The sequence below is a fragment of the Gymnoscopelus microlampas genome, assembly GCF_963454915.1.
Source record: "Gymnoscopelus microlampas genome assembly, chromosome: 6".
NCBI lineage: Eukaryota > Metazoa > Chordata > Actinopteri > Myctophiformes > Myctophidae > Gymnoscopelus > Gymnoscopelus microlampas.
Genome location: NC_139943.1, coordinates 28,720,230 through 28,735,176, shown reverse-complemented (window position 1 = coordinate 28,735,176; position 14,947 = coordinate 28,720,230). Strand labels below are relative to the sequence as shown.

Below are 14,947 nucleotides of genomic sequence, written 5' to 3'. Positions count from 1 at the left end.
TCAATTTGAACTTTTGTCAAAGCATACTAACAGTGCATTTTTGGGCAAAATATATTTTAGCAAATATAATCAGAGTGTATTCAAAATATATTTCTACAAAGCACATTTAATGTCAACATGAATTAAGTTGTAATTTAGCACATTGTTCAAAGTGTACTAAACAAAAAATATATATTTAATTAAATAAAAATGGACTTTTCAAAAGTCTATTCATATACTGTTGAATTGTTATTTAACTTAAGTACATTTAATGTTAAATATATTTTTTATTATTATATTTTAAGTGCTTTTAAAGTATATTCATAGCAAATTATCCTCAATATGTACTTATTTTAAGATATACTATAATATGCTTATTAAAAGTATACTTTTCACAAAAACTATTTAAAATATGTTCAAGTATATATTTTTGTAAGTATGTTAATGCCTATTGTATTGAAATTTCACTCAAGTACTACTTCGTAAAAGTACACTTTTCATCAGTGCATTTATAGTATAAGGCTGGAAAATATACTGAAAAAGCATTATACTTAATGCTTGCTTTAGTATACTTTATAAGTATACTATCTATGAATATGTTCCCGGATGCTATTAGTAATATACTTCTTAACATTATACTTATAATATGCTTGTTTTAAAGTGCATTCAAAACGTATTTCTACAAAGCACATTAAATATTAACATAAATTAATTTGTAATTTAGGACATATGTGAAAAGTCTACTAAACAAAAAATATATATTTAATTAAATTCAAATGTACTTTTCAAAAGTCTATTCATATACTGTTGAATTGTTGTTTAACTTAAGTACATTTAATGTTAAATATATTTTAAATGATTATATTTTAAGTGCTTTTAAAGTATATTCATAGCAAATTATCCTCAATATGCACTTCTTTTAAGATATACTATGATATGCTTATTAAAAGTATACTTTTCACAAAAACTATTTAAAATATGTTCAAGTATATATTTTTGTAAGTATGTTAATGCCTATTGTATTGAAGTTTCACTTAAGTACTACTTCCTAAAAGTTCACTTTTCATCAGTGTATTTATAGTATAAGGCTGAAAAAATATACTGGAAAAAGTATTATACTTAAAGTCTGCTTTACTATACTTTATAAGTATACTATTTATGAATATGTTCCAGATGCTATTAGTAGTAATATACTTCTTAACATTATACTTCTAATATACCTGTTTTAAAGTGCATTCAAAACATATTTCTACAAAGCACATTAAATACTAACATAAATTAATTTGTAATTTAGCACACTTTTTTTAAGTTTACTAATGTGCTTTGTAAAAATATATTTTGAATGCACTTTAAAACAAGTATATTACAAGTATAATTTCAAGAAGTATAGTACTCCTGGATGCTATTAGTAATATACCTCTTAACATTATACTTGTAATATACTTGTTTTAAAGTGCATTAAAAATATACTTTTACAAAGCACATTAGTGAACTTTAAAAAAATGTGCTTAGTTAGTATTTCATGTGCTTTGTAGAAGTATATATTGAATGCACTTTAAAACAAGTATATAACAAGTATAATGTTAAGAAGTATATTACTAATAGCATCCGGGAACATATTCATGATAGTATACTTAAAAAGTATACTAAAGCAAACTTTAAGTATAATGCTTTTTCGTTATATTTTTTCAGCCTTATATTATAAATACACTGATGAAAAGTTACTTAAGTGAAACTTCAATAAAATAGACATTAACATACTTACAAAAATATATACTTGAACATATTTTAAATAGTTTTTGTGAAAGTATACTTTTAATAAGTATATTATAGTATATTTTAAAATAAGTGCATATTGAGGATAATCTACTATAAATATACTGTAAAAGCACTTATACTATAATCATTTAAATATATTTAACATTAAATGTACTTAAGTTAAACAAAAAATAAACGTTATATGAATACACTTTTGAAAAGCACATTTTTATTTAATTAAATATATATATATACTTTAATTACAAATATACTTACAGTATCTATCTGAAGGACACTTTTGCTGATGTCATTAAAGTATACTATCATTACATTTATGGTGGCTAGATGGAGTCCATTTCCCAGCATGCACTGAGGCGCAGTGCATGCTGGGAAATTTGTGTTATTGTTCTTATTTGTGTTATTATTTGAATATGGGAATGCATAGTGCGGTTATGTTATGGGTTATTGAGTTTAGTGTTTTGTTGTGGTGCTATTTGGTGATTTATGGTATTTTATGTCATTTGTTAGTAAAACCATGAGTGTAAATGTCTGTTTGTTTGGTCAGTCTCTCTCCCCTTTTCACATCCTTAAATATAGCGTGAGTGTGTTGTTGAAGGTTGTATCAATTGAGAGTTGTCATGGCTCTTACAGACAACTTAACCTCAAGCCTTCACGTTACATTGCTCTTCCATTCGTGTAGGTTTATTTTGAAAAAATATTAAATTACATTTCACAGAAGAATATTGAATATACTCATTTGTACTTTTTTATCAAATTCAATTTAAATTATGTTGATTGGAAACATTTAAGTTGTACTTAATATACTAAAAGTTGCACTAAAGACAAGCTAAAACATATCTTTAATATACTTTTATGTACTTTCTCCCCCACAAAAAATACAATTTAATTACAAATATACTTATAGTATCTGAAGTACAGTTTTGCTGATGTCATTAAAGTGTACTATCATTCAATTTATAGTGTATTACCAATACATATCAAGTACTAAATAAATAAATATAGAGTACATAGCAATTATGCTTAAAATATACTTTCAATGTAATAATAGTATATTCTAAATTAACTAACTGTGTACATTTAGTTAAATTGAGTTGTAGTTGAAATACATTATTATTACATTGAAAGTATATTTTAGCACATTTGGATTGTAGTTTAAATACTTTATTATTACATTGATAGTATACTTGAAATTATTAAAAATATACTTCACATTCATTTATTTTATACTCCAAGAATATTTGTAATACATTGATTGTATATTTTAAGCATAATTGCTATATACTCTATATATATTTATTTAGTACTTGATATGTATTTATAATGCACTATAAATGTAATGATAGTATACTTCAGCAATTGTACTTCAGTTAAGTAAAGTTGTAATTAAATTGTATTTTTTTGGGGGGGGAAAGTACATAAAAGTATATTAAAGATATGTTTTAGCATATCTTTAGTTCAACTTTTAATATACTAAGTACTACTTAAGTGGTTCCAAAATAACACAATTTAAATGTAATTTATTAAGTACAAAAATAGTATATTAAGTATACTTCTGAAAAATATATTTAGCATATTTTTTTTTCACTTGGGGATGTGATGCGTTGTGAGCTTATAGATCGGCTATTTTCAGTTGGAGATTATGATGTATTGAATTTGAAGTGGTTACCACAGAAGCCTGTCATGCACAAGGGAATACATGGCAAAACACACACAAGTCAAACGTTTTAAACTTATATTTATAGTTCGAAATTAAATAAAGTATGGCAATAATAATAAACGGGTATGAGGTGTGAGCAAGTCAGTAATCACTCACGTCTGCAGTGTATGGATGTATGGAGTGTGCTGTGTGAGTGCTGCATAAAAAGGTGGAAGGCAACTGAAACAAAAAGAGTTAGGACCCAAACAGGGCAGGTGGCAGCCGAAGCACAACCTGCTTCAAAAGAGGAAAGAAATAGTAAGAAAATTTGAAAAGAGAGGTCTTTATATACCTTCCCCAAACCCAGCTGTACTCAGTTGGTCTGACGGGCGACGGCCTGCTCCACTGCACTAATCACTGAGGCTGCCGGCTAGCCAACAGTGGAGGCAGAGAGGCAATGGCCGTCACAAGCCATATATACTTCATTGTACAACAAATAGTGGAAATATCTAAAAGCTCACAATGTGCCACACCGCAAAACATTATGAGCTTAATAGTTTGGCTATTTTCGCTATTTATGAACACTTTGAAAACAATAAATGTTATAATTTCACCTACAATGACCCGCCCAATAAAGGGATGCCAGGTTGAAAGTGGTTAAATTAACGTTGGTGAACATGAAGCAAATCTCACACAAAGGTAGAGGCAACTCCCCTCAAAAGTTGCTCAAGGAGATGCCAGATGTGTATTGTAATGAGTGCTTATTTTCTGCATCCTAATGAGCTTCTATTTCACAGACACATCACAGATCTGGAAGAAATGCCTTTGAATGCTGACCACTTATCCCATTTGTTGTCAATGGATAGCTCAAGCATGAGAGGATATCTAGGATGTACTGTATCTAGTTTCAAGATTCAGCACAGACCTGTTTGACTTCACAGATCTTCACAAAAGACTTTTACACGCTGAAGACCATCCAAGCATTTCGTTGCTGTCGGGTGGAAACTTTGTAGGCTATGTACAAACGTTTTTTTTAAATATTAAAAAAAACGTTTAAAATAATGAAAATAGTCGATCTGATACAACACACAGTGAGCTTGTAGTTCTGCTATTGTCACTACTTTTGTGCGACCTTCTTGTATGATGAAGTAAAGATTTATAATGCATGCTGTTGGACCAATGGTACTTCGGAACAAGGGTGTCTCGGACAAATGCCATGTCACCTTTTCAAAAAGCCTAAAATAAGTGTTGTATCATGAAGTTTTCATTGAGTCAAAATGCTACTGACAAATACATGTAAGCACCTACAGTATGTTAAGCCTGATTTATACAAAAAAAAATACCGTGACACTGTTGTACAACAAAGTATATTATTGTTGTTGGGCCATGTATTCCATATTAGCTTAAATTAATTAATTTATGGAACATCTAAACTTTAAAGCATGGCAGACCATTTCAATCAATACCATACACATTTCGAGTCTCATACATATATATATACATACAGTACACACGCACGCACGCACGCACGCACGCACGTGCACGCGCACACACACACACACACACACACACACACACACACACACACACACACACACACACACACACACACACACACACACAGAGAGAGAGAGGAAACAAGCTTAGCGTTCTGTCATAAACAATATTGTTGATATAATCTGGAGAAATCCAATTGGAAGAGTAAGAGGAGAGAGACGACTCCGTGATCACCACTTGAACTCCTGTCCTTCCTGTCTGACTGTCTGCTGCTAACGCTTCAGTTTTCATGTGTGTGTGTGTGTGTGTGTGTGTGTGTGTGTGTGTGTGTGTGTGTGTGTGTGTGTGTGTGTGTGTGTGTGTGTGTGTGTGTGTGTGTGTGTGTGTCTGTGTGTGTGTGCACTGCTCAGAACAAGGACTTATATAATCTCTATGTGTCACAGTATAAAGTGAGGTCAATGTGCGTCTAGCAGGCATGTGCTAAATCCTGTGCCCTTTGCTCTGTGTATACGTGTGTGTGTGTGTGTGTGTGTGTGTGTGTGTGTGTGTGTGTGTGTGTGTGTGTGTGTGTGTGTGTGTGTGTGTGTGTGTGTGTGTGTGTGTGTGTGTGTGTGTGTGTGTGTGTGTGTGTGTGTGTATGTCCTGCCGGTGTTTTTTCCCCATTTGGCTCCGTGGACTTACTCCATCATTGTCAAAACTTGGATAAGTAACAGAAATACTAAATAGTTGATAACAAATACAGCACTCCATTTAACTTCCCTGCTGTGTCTTGATATAGCCATGATAAACCCTAACCATACTCAAAATGGGAACAGAATGCTGTTCTAAAGTTGTGACCACAGGAGTGTCACAATCAGGAAAAGTAAGATGTTGTCTATGCTAGCCTATTGTATGATAGTATATCATGTATCATGTATCTCCATATTTCTACGTTTTATGTTTTTTTTGTCATACAAGAGTGTCAGGCACAAATAGCAAAACTCCACCCTTCTAAGTCATAATGCAAAATTTGACTAAACCCCCTCTTTTCACAAATCTTAAAAAAAAAGCTGATGTATGCTGCTTCTGACATCCATGCATCTAGAGTTATGAAAATAGTTGAAGTTCAGGAGGAAGGACCACACGCCACGCCTAAACTCCTACCAGTCACCAATTTGAAGTTCTATAAATAAAGACAGGACCTACTCCCATTTGTGCCTCAGTCTTTAGTAGCCTCGTTCCCAACCTTTTCTCATCTACGAGGAGAAAAGCCTGGTAATACCTAATGCAGAGTGTGTCTATAGGGCTGCTTCCATTGTATGTACTTCCTCCAGAAGCTGTATTTTTCTACCAATCATAACACAGGTTTCATGCACAGATGAACAGATTCGCAAAGCATCAACGTAACTTCCTTGGATGGCACTTCTGGTACTTCTGGGTTAGATACTCTAAGTACCAGGTCTTGCACAGTGTGTGTCTTTGGCAACCAACCAAATCGACCGACTAACCCCAAATCATGCACCAAACCTATTGATCAGTCCTCCAGCCTACTGCTGATCTGTTTCCCCGTCTATTCTGTACTACCCTAATAAAACATCATAAGTTATAATTGTGGTTCAAACCTCGTAAAATTGAGTGTGAGTGACTTACAGTTACACACATTGCCAACATCAGTTCCTGAAGTATTGTTTCCAAAATATAAAATGTGTGGCAGCACTGGTGTTCGCCCTCTGTTGACATTACATAATCAATTCCCATTTGTCCTACTGTACATCCACTGGTTGTAATGGTGGTTCTAATGTCCTGCAGCTGCTGTACCGGCGCCAGCATTAATCTCAGTCCTCTGCCTCCGCAGCATGTCGCTGCCTGACTTCTTCTTTTGCATATTCAAACCTAGACCTGAACTCAGGTTCAAATTCATACAGCACAACTGGAACACCTCCAGCATTCATTTGATGGTTCTTGTCTCATTTTGCAGGGGTGAGAAGAGTTATACTCATGTTAGCCAGACATGGTACAGCTGGTTTACACTTATACACTGATGTAATGTACAGTGATTATTACTGCACAGGTGCAAAAATACCAAATCCCCCTAATGTCATGCTATGGCAAGTTTCAAAAAGGTGATACAAGTGTAACAACGTGGAAGTATGTCTACTAATGCAGTGCAATATTGGTCTTTTTAGCTGTTATATTTATCCACGTTTTCACAATAAGAGATTATTCTATGAAACCAAATGTGAAAAAGCATTGCCTGCATCCTAAGACAGTCACAGCTCCCTGAGGCAGAGCTGTTTACCTTGCCTGGATAGCTTCCGGCTTTCCTTTTACCTCCTTTTTATCTATTCTGATTATAATTCAACAAAACACTAGACAAAAGCTGAATGTAAATGAAGTGAAACACAAAGCACAAAAACAAACTATAAAAGTGTGCTCCTTAGAGCACAGATCTCTGCCAGGCCTGGTTGACTACCCAGGGCTGTATCAGTTGTGGAGTGCAGCCGCCAGGACACGAGAAAGATGCGGGGAGAAATAGAGTTTGTTCAACAGACGGTGCAACATTTGTGGTTCCCCCTATGGACAGAACTGAAACCAATTCAAAGCCCGCTCACAAATTTGTGGGGGGGGTAATGTTTCTGTAACAAACAGAAGGATTTGTGGCACCACAGTATAGGTGTAAATTAAATCGCTTTTGGCTCTATATACAGTATTTTGAGTCATTTTATGCGTTTTGGAGTTTTGGACAAGCTAGTACTACTGTAGTAGTACTGCAGTAAGAGCAGTGTATTTCGAAGAAAACTCAAAATGGCATAATATGTTGTCAGGTGGAAATGGGTGTGGTCTATTTGGGGAGTTGTTTGATGATCTAAGGAATCCAGGGAATTTGTATTTTTTAGTACGACCTACAAACTCACAACACCAAATAGCAACCAAATGGCAACATACAAGCTCACTACGAGTTTGTTGGTCTGCTATTTTCAGCGCACAGCACTGTCATACAACAGAGCATACAGTACCTTTAAGCATCAGAAAAATCGCAGGGGTTTGAATTACCCTTAAGAGTCTACCTTGTTGGTTCTGGTTGGATTTGATTGTGAGCCAACAGCTTGTGAGTGCTCTTAATTAGTGTGGTTTCCACATTGTTGTAAATAAGAGAGTGTTTTTGCACAGACCAGATACAAAGCATCGGAGAATCAGGATTATTGTGGGCCTGATCCTACGTCAGCAGGGCTACATATGATAGAGGCGAGGGTCAAAATCCATATGGAATCTTTGGAACTCTGCCTACATTTTTTGTGAAGCAGTACGTACATACATCTTTAAGCTCGACTGACTAAATATGATATGAAATTAAACAAAGAGTGTCTCAGAACATTGCATCTCAATCCTGTGGGAAATGCATGGTCAAAGAAAAGAATAGCATACTCATGCTGTCAGGCTCATAACCCTGCCAGCATGAATGTAGGGAACAAGATAGTTGATAGTTGGCTGATACACATGTACTCAGAGACTCACACGGAGAGAGGGATAGAGATAAGAGGCACATAGAGAATAGAGATAGGGAGGATAAAGTATACATGCACATAAAGGCATGTTGAAATGACCAAGCCCAGGCATTCAGAAAAGGAGACTTAATGAAAGAGTGAAGAAGGGATTCAGGGTGGAGGAGCGATCGGTAAGTGAATGTGGTGACTACGCCTGCTCTCTAATAAGCTCTACACAGTCTAATTAGGCTACAGTATCTGTAGGCTGTAATCTTATAGTCCATCTATATGCTGCTCAGTCATTATGCACGTAAAGCCTACACAGTATGCTATCTAAGTATTAATGACATGGCAAGATTTAACCAGACTTTACCCCAATCGTGTGCTGCACTCAGGCATATAGGCTATATATATATTACAGGTCTATATATACACTCTTTATACAGAGTTACATTTTCTTTTTCAGATTCTGCCGTGTATGATACTGTTTTATGTTTGACATTCAAGGTTGGATCAAACAGCTTAAGGACTAAGCTGTGCTCTGAAAGCTCACATCTTGAAAAATTGGACACATTTAGCTATTAGCTGGAGATCTTGTAGAAGAGCCCACCTCCCACTCAAGGCCCATATTTCATGACTACGACACAAAAAGCATCTGCCGGGAATCACTTAACAGCTGTGACTTCTTATATTGATGGTACTGTAATTGTTCTTTATTTGAACGCTCATGGGACAATAACACAGAGCAAGAAAAACGTCTCCCGTTTCTCCTCTTTACTCATACATTTATGGAAGAGACTTGGAAAAAGAGAGAACAATAAAGAGATGCAAAGAGAGAGAGAGAGAGAGAGAGAGAGAGAGAGAGAGAGAGAGAGAGAGAGAGAGAGAGAGAGAGAGAGAGAGGTTTATGTATTCATTGATGAAAGAGGCCCTGAATTTCAAAGGAAAATGATGGCAAGATCATTTTCATATTGATAAGGCTTAATGAGGATATGAGACAATTCTTAAGTGATAGTTGGACAACAAATAAATTGTATTGTATTGTAAAGATGTGTAAATATGTAGAATCTACATATTTACACATCTTTACAATACAGATACATTGGTCTTCCCCTTGAACCCCTTCTTCTTCTCCCCTTTCTCTTTTATGGAAATAACAAAAACGATGGAGCTTGCACAAAAACGAATTTCACCCAATGTTTTACACCTGCAAACCAGTGATGTGACAATAAAGTTGGTTCTGATTTTCATTCTGTTAAATTAAATCAAATCAAATCAAATCAAATCAAATCAAATCAAATCAAATTAAATTAAATTAAATTAAATTAAATTAAATTAAATTAAATTAAATTAAATTAAATTAAATTAAATTAATTCTATTCTATTCTATTCTATTCCACTGTGGCAAATGGAAACGGAATCCCACTGCAGGCAAATAACATGAGGGGTTTGCATACACTGTATGCATGTTTGCGTGTGTGACATGTGAGCAATTATGCAACATGGTCTGTTTTCTCTGCCTATACAAGCTATTGCTAGACAATACCTCTGATTAGCCACAGCAGGCCTTGAGTAGGAAAACCAGCTTCTCTACAGTGTCAAGTAGGACCAATCAAGCCCTCCTGAGCTCGCACTTCTCACCCCACCCACATCACAGCAGACCTACAGCTACTCAGCTAGCAATGTACTGTATGGTACTTACAGGACGGGAGAGAGAGAAAGACCCACTTGAGGGCGTTAAGTCGTGGCACAAGTGAAGATTCTTTGCAGCTTAACACCTCATCGAGGAGGGGCTCCATGGAATCATACGGTTAGGCAACATAAATGTTTCTATAATGATTCATGCTCATTGAAGGAGGCATGAGCTCGGCCCTGGCCTCCCTAGGTTGGCAGAGGGAGTGTAGTGCCCAGGATTACAGACAATTGGCACTGGGTGTAAAAAATGGGGTTACAAAATCGTGGGATAAAAATTGATTTTAAAAAAATGACTCATGCTCATAATGGTTGTGTTTAATGCATGCAGGGTGCCGGTGCCAAATTATTCTTGTACGTCACCCTGCACTACAAGTTTAATTTGGCCTATACTCTAAATCAATGGATGCATATGGCCAAACTATAGACCGGCACATTATTTTGTTATCTTGGCACTAGTGATGGCCATCCACCTGAACACTGAGAAACCAGATACACCAATATCAGGTGTCATTGGGCTCAGCGGTCCATTTAGCAGCCCCACCTGCATAACTGCCTGAGCTGACCTGCCATCTCCCCATGACCAGACCACCTGCTTGGTGTGATGTTGAATGGAAACAGAGCACACTTTATACCCACTATACCCACCACCTCTACACCACCTAAAATGTACAGTGAATTGTTCTTTTAACAAAGCAGCAATAATGGGGCGCTCAATGTCATCACATAGAATATAGACAAAAGTGCAACAGCTCCACAAGAAATATAGAGGCATTGAAACATATTCTTCCATGTCTCTCTGAATGTGTTGATGAGCTGCAAGGATCGTTTTATTGCACCTGCCTGACCCTCTTTCATCACATCAGCCAAAGCAGTGAAATAGAGACAGTAGGTTAGGCGCTCAGTGGAGAGCGGAGGAAGAGCAGAAAGAAAAGGACAGGACTGGAAACTGGGTGAAGAGAAAAGATGGGAGAAGGGAAATACCAGAGCACACAGAACTGAAGATCTAGTATGAAGCCAGTACCATTTTCAAAGGATTCAACATTACTGAATTTACACAATATGAACAGTAGAATCCAGTGTTTATTTATCCATTTGTGTGTCTTAGTTAACCCATTAATGCCGGGAAAGGATCTGTGTCAGTTTTTATTTTAGTCATATTTTATACTTTGGCTATTAAAAAATAGCAGATATACTGTACAAGCTCATAGCGCGTCACTTCATGGAGCGCTATGAGCTTGTAGATCTGCTATTTTCCACCAAAGACTACACCATGCATTGCAGAATTCACCCACTGTGTGAACCACATCAACTTCAAGACCCTGGTCTCTGACAAGCAGTTCTATCAGTGTACCTACATTCAGTCTGAACACAACCATGAAGCAAAACGGGCAGTGGGTCAACGCTGAAGTGTACAAATGACAGCTTGGTGTTGTGAATGAACCGCTCCCATTATTCCATAGTAGTGATCTTTTCTAAACTATCGACTTCGAGAATAATCCCTTTTACCCTCTTATTGCCTTTATTGGCGTGCGTGCGAGGACGTGCGCGATCTCTCTCTCTCTCTCTCTCTCTCTCTCTCTCTCTCTCTCTCTCTTCTCTCACTCACTAAACACACACACACACACACACACACACACACACACACACACACACACACACACACACACACACACACACACACACACACTGAGAGAAGAGAGAAAGCGAGAATCTCTGAACATCCAATCCCTACTCTCATGCAAATAGAAGGCAAATCTTGAACCGACGGAGGGATCGAGGGAAAGATTTAGGTGCGGCTTGGTTAGACAATTATTGGCTCAATTAATTAATCGAGACAGACACGTAGCTTTGCTTTATGCGATAGATAGCCTACTATAAAGCAACACGAATGTACAAATTACCTTAACGTAGTGATTTACAACTAAGCGATTAATAAACTGACGATAAAGAACCCATTGTATATTCCCTTATGCCAGAATTCAGACACAACAAAGGTTATAGGCTACTTACTTTTGAGGTATTTCTCGATGGTGGGCTGCTGTAATAACGGCTGTTTCTTTGCAATATTCTCCCCTTGTGCTGCTGTGTGATGAGAGGCTCTCAGATCCACGCTACACGCACCACTTCATGGCCGCGCACTGACAGAGCGAGAGAGCGAGAGAGAGAGGGAGAGGGAGAGGGAGAGAGAGAGTTGCCTCCATCCATGGTCGCCTCTCAGCACCACAACACTTTGAACAGCTCCACTGACGTCAGCACAATGCCACTCCCTTTCCACATGGACCGCCTCCTCCCGCCGACATTATACTCCGTCGCAAGACAGTGTCGCTGGCCAAAAAGAACACATAACACACGGGAGGATGTCTTTCCCACACGGGAGGATGTTTGGGATGGATTATGGCTTGTGCACATTGTGCACGTGCACAGGGGCCCTGGAGCCAAGGGGGCCCTGGCACTGCCACCTGAAAATCAACATTTCGATTAGTCAGCCGGAGACCCCCGGTCCATTTCATCTACTTCCACTAGGCAGATTTCAAAATAAAACCTGTGTTGTCTAAATTACGTTACACGTTTCCAATTGTGTAAAATAAATACACTCTTATTTTTGAAAGCCTCCCAGTTGTAGGAGGAAATGTAATTTCTATTTAAAGCCATTTGACAAGCAAAACAATGGACCTGGATTAAATTTAAGAATTTGGCAAAACTTCATATTTACGATAAGAAAACCATGTGCTTGTGATTTACACAATGTAGACACTTTGGAAGTGCATTCTCTCTTTCGACCACCACTCAGTGGCAGCAGGTGAGTATCTCATCCGGTTAATTTACAATAGCCAGACTGTACAATCTGCACATATTGATTGAAGTACTTGGAAAAGGTACATGGAAGTACAGTTGGAAGTACAGTTTACAATATAAGGTCCTCTAAACTGGATGCCCATAAAAGCACAAAGGCTTTTTTCAAATGAGATCACCACGCAAGAAGAACAGACAGATATACACTAGACTACTATGCAGAACATCATACAATCAGCTTACAGGTTACTGGTATGAAAAACAAGAAATATGTACAATAAACAGTTTGAGGGGGGGGGGGGGGGTTAGGTGTCTGCTGCATTGTCATCAATTAAAACAAACTCTCTGCCGTCATGTAGTTGTCTTAATGGATGATGTATTGATTTTAAATGCTCAATATTCATATGGCTAATGGCTCTGTTGCACTTGACAATGTAAGTGAAATGCTTGAAAATTTCATAAAGACAAGACATTAAAATCCAGAATCTGATTCGGCCTATTCAATTCTGATTCGGGTACAGCAGTAGGCCTACATCACTAACTTTTGTGGAGAAAGTGACTCGGGCCCAACAGATATTAATTCCAATGAATATGCCTTTGATTTCTGTCTGGACCAGAGCTCCATTCTCAACAAAAATTAGTCGGCGTTACAATAACTAATGTGCTGTATGCTACACATGCAAAGAACAAAACAGACCTACAATGGCAATCATTTGGCAAACATGGCAAAAGGAATATAATTTGCAAATTTTGCATGCTGTGTGTGCGTTTGCGCCACACACAGTGCGTGCGGGGGAGGGCATGATGATTTTGTGCACAAGGCCCATTTTCACTTTAATCCGTCCATTCTGTGAGGTTAGGGTTAGCCATGGTTCACATGACGCTTGTCTGTCACAAGCGTCATGGAACCACTTGTTCCTGGTTTTACATTTTTTCACAACTGCTACATCTACATAAACGTATGGGTAGATGGAAGCTATAATAGTGTGTCTACTCATAGTTAAGTGATAGGTAGCCAATGAATTAACTTCAATGAGCTGCATGGGAACCAGTAATGCCCCAAAACTGATCCCAGCTTCTGTAGGCTGTTCATTTACACAAACACTTTGATAAATTCCTTTTTCCTGACTCTTGCTAATACAATCATAATGTAAGCATACATGATTTACAACCCTGCAATCTCACCATTTGCCTTAAAGCAGATCTGGCCTGCATCATTAGTCACATGGAAAAGGGCAGGATTTTTTCATAACTTAGGCTGCTGGAAAGGCTGCCTCTGTAAAAACCCTAGGAGTGTTGTGTTGACATTTGGGTGGTTTATTAGTTTTTATGTTGCCAGCCACCAAAGGAGGGGTTGCCCTGGGCGACGGAAGGATCCATTGTCCTCATCTGACCCCCGCTTGGTGCTCGGTAGACCTGCAGATAAAGAGAGCAGAGGATAGAGAAGGTGCAGGGTTGCAAAAGCAGAACATGTTGGAACAGGTTTGATTGTCAGACAGATTACATACACCAATGTTGGTTTGTTGATCTGTGAAATAGGCCATAAACGTTTGTTTATGAGTGACTAGTATTTGAGCTCCCATGAAGTGGATGGGTGGGTGGATTTAAGTGCTGTTGAACTTCAGTCAACTCCCCCCTGCCATTTGCACTAATCTGTGACAGATATAGAGAAATTGACAAATTCATAGATTTTATGAGATGAACTTTGCTTCTAAATACTGTCATAATGGACAGACCTTTTAGACAAAGTATTATAAATGTAATTGTGATGTTTAATTTTTTTTGCCTAATACAAATTTCAATCAATTTCAATCAAAATCAATAATCTTTTCCGAACTACACAATTGGCTCCCTCTTGTCCTCTTTGAAGAGTTCCCTTTTACACCTGTTGTTTTTCATTACTCTGAAACACAGAGATTGGAAAAACAACCTTTATGTTCAGTGTAAGAGCTCATCTCTAGCCATCTGTCCAGTGCTGGTAAATTTGCTCCATGCATTGGCTTGTGGGCGCTCATTGTTTCAGTATTTTCTGCCAAAAATATAAAATCGGCAGCTAGTAAAATGAAAGGGTCTTGTTATTTTCTTTTAATCCACCCACTAGTAG

At 37.2% G+C, this 14,947-nt stretch overlaps 1 protein-coding gene across 3 annotated transcripts in view; it reads right to left on the bottom strand.

Moving 5' to 3' along the window:
- The window catches only part of smpd3 (sphingomyelin phosphodiesterase 3), a 67,244-nt gene extending 55,059 nt beyond the window's left edge, over positions 1-12,185 (bottom strand). For all 3 annotated transcript variants that reach the window (XM_084060458.1, XM_084060459.1, XM_084060460.1), the window contains exon 1: positions 12,061-12,185. The gene's annotated coding sequence lies outside the window, so the exon portion shown is untranslated. The remainder of the gene's footprint in view (positions 1-12,060) is intronic.
- Between the last annotated feature and the right edge of the window lie 2,762 nt (positions 12,186-14,947).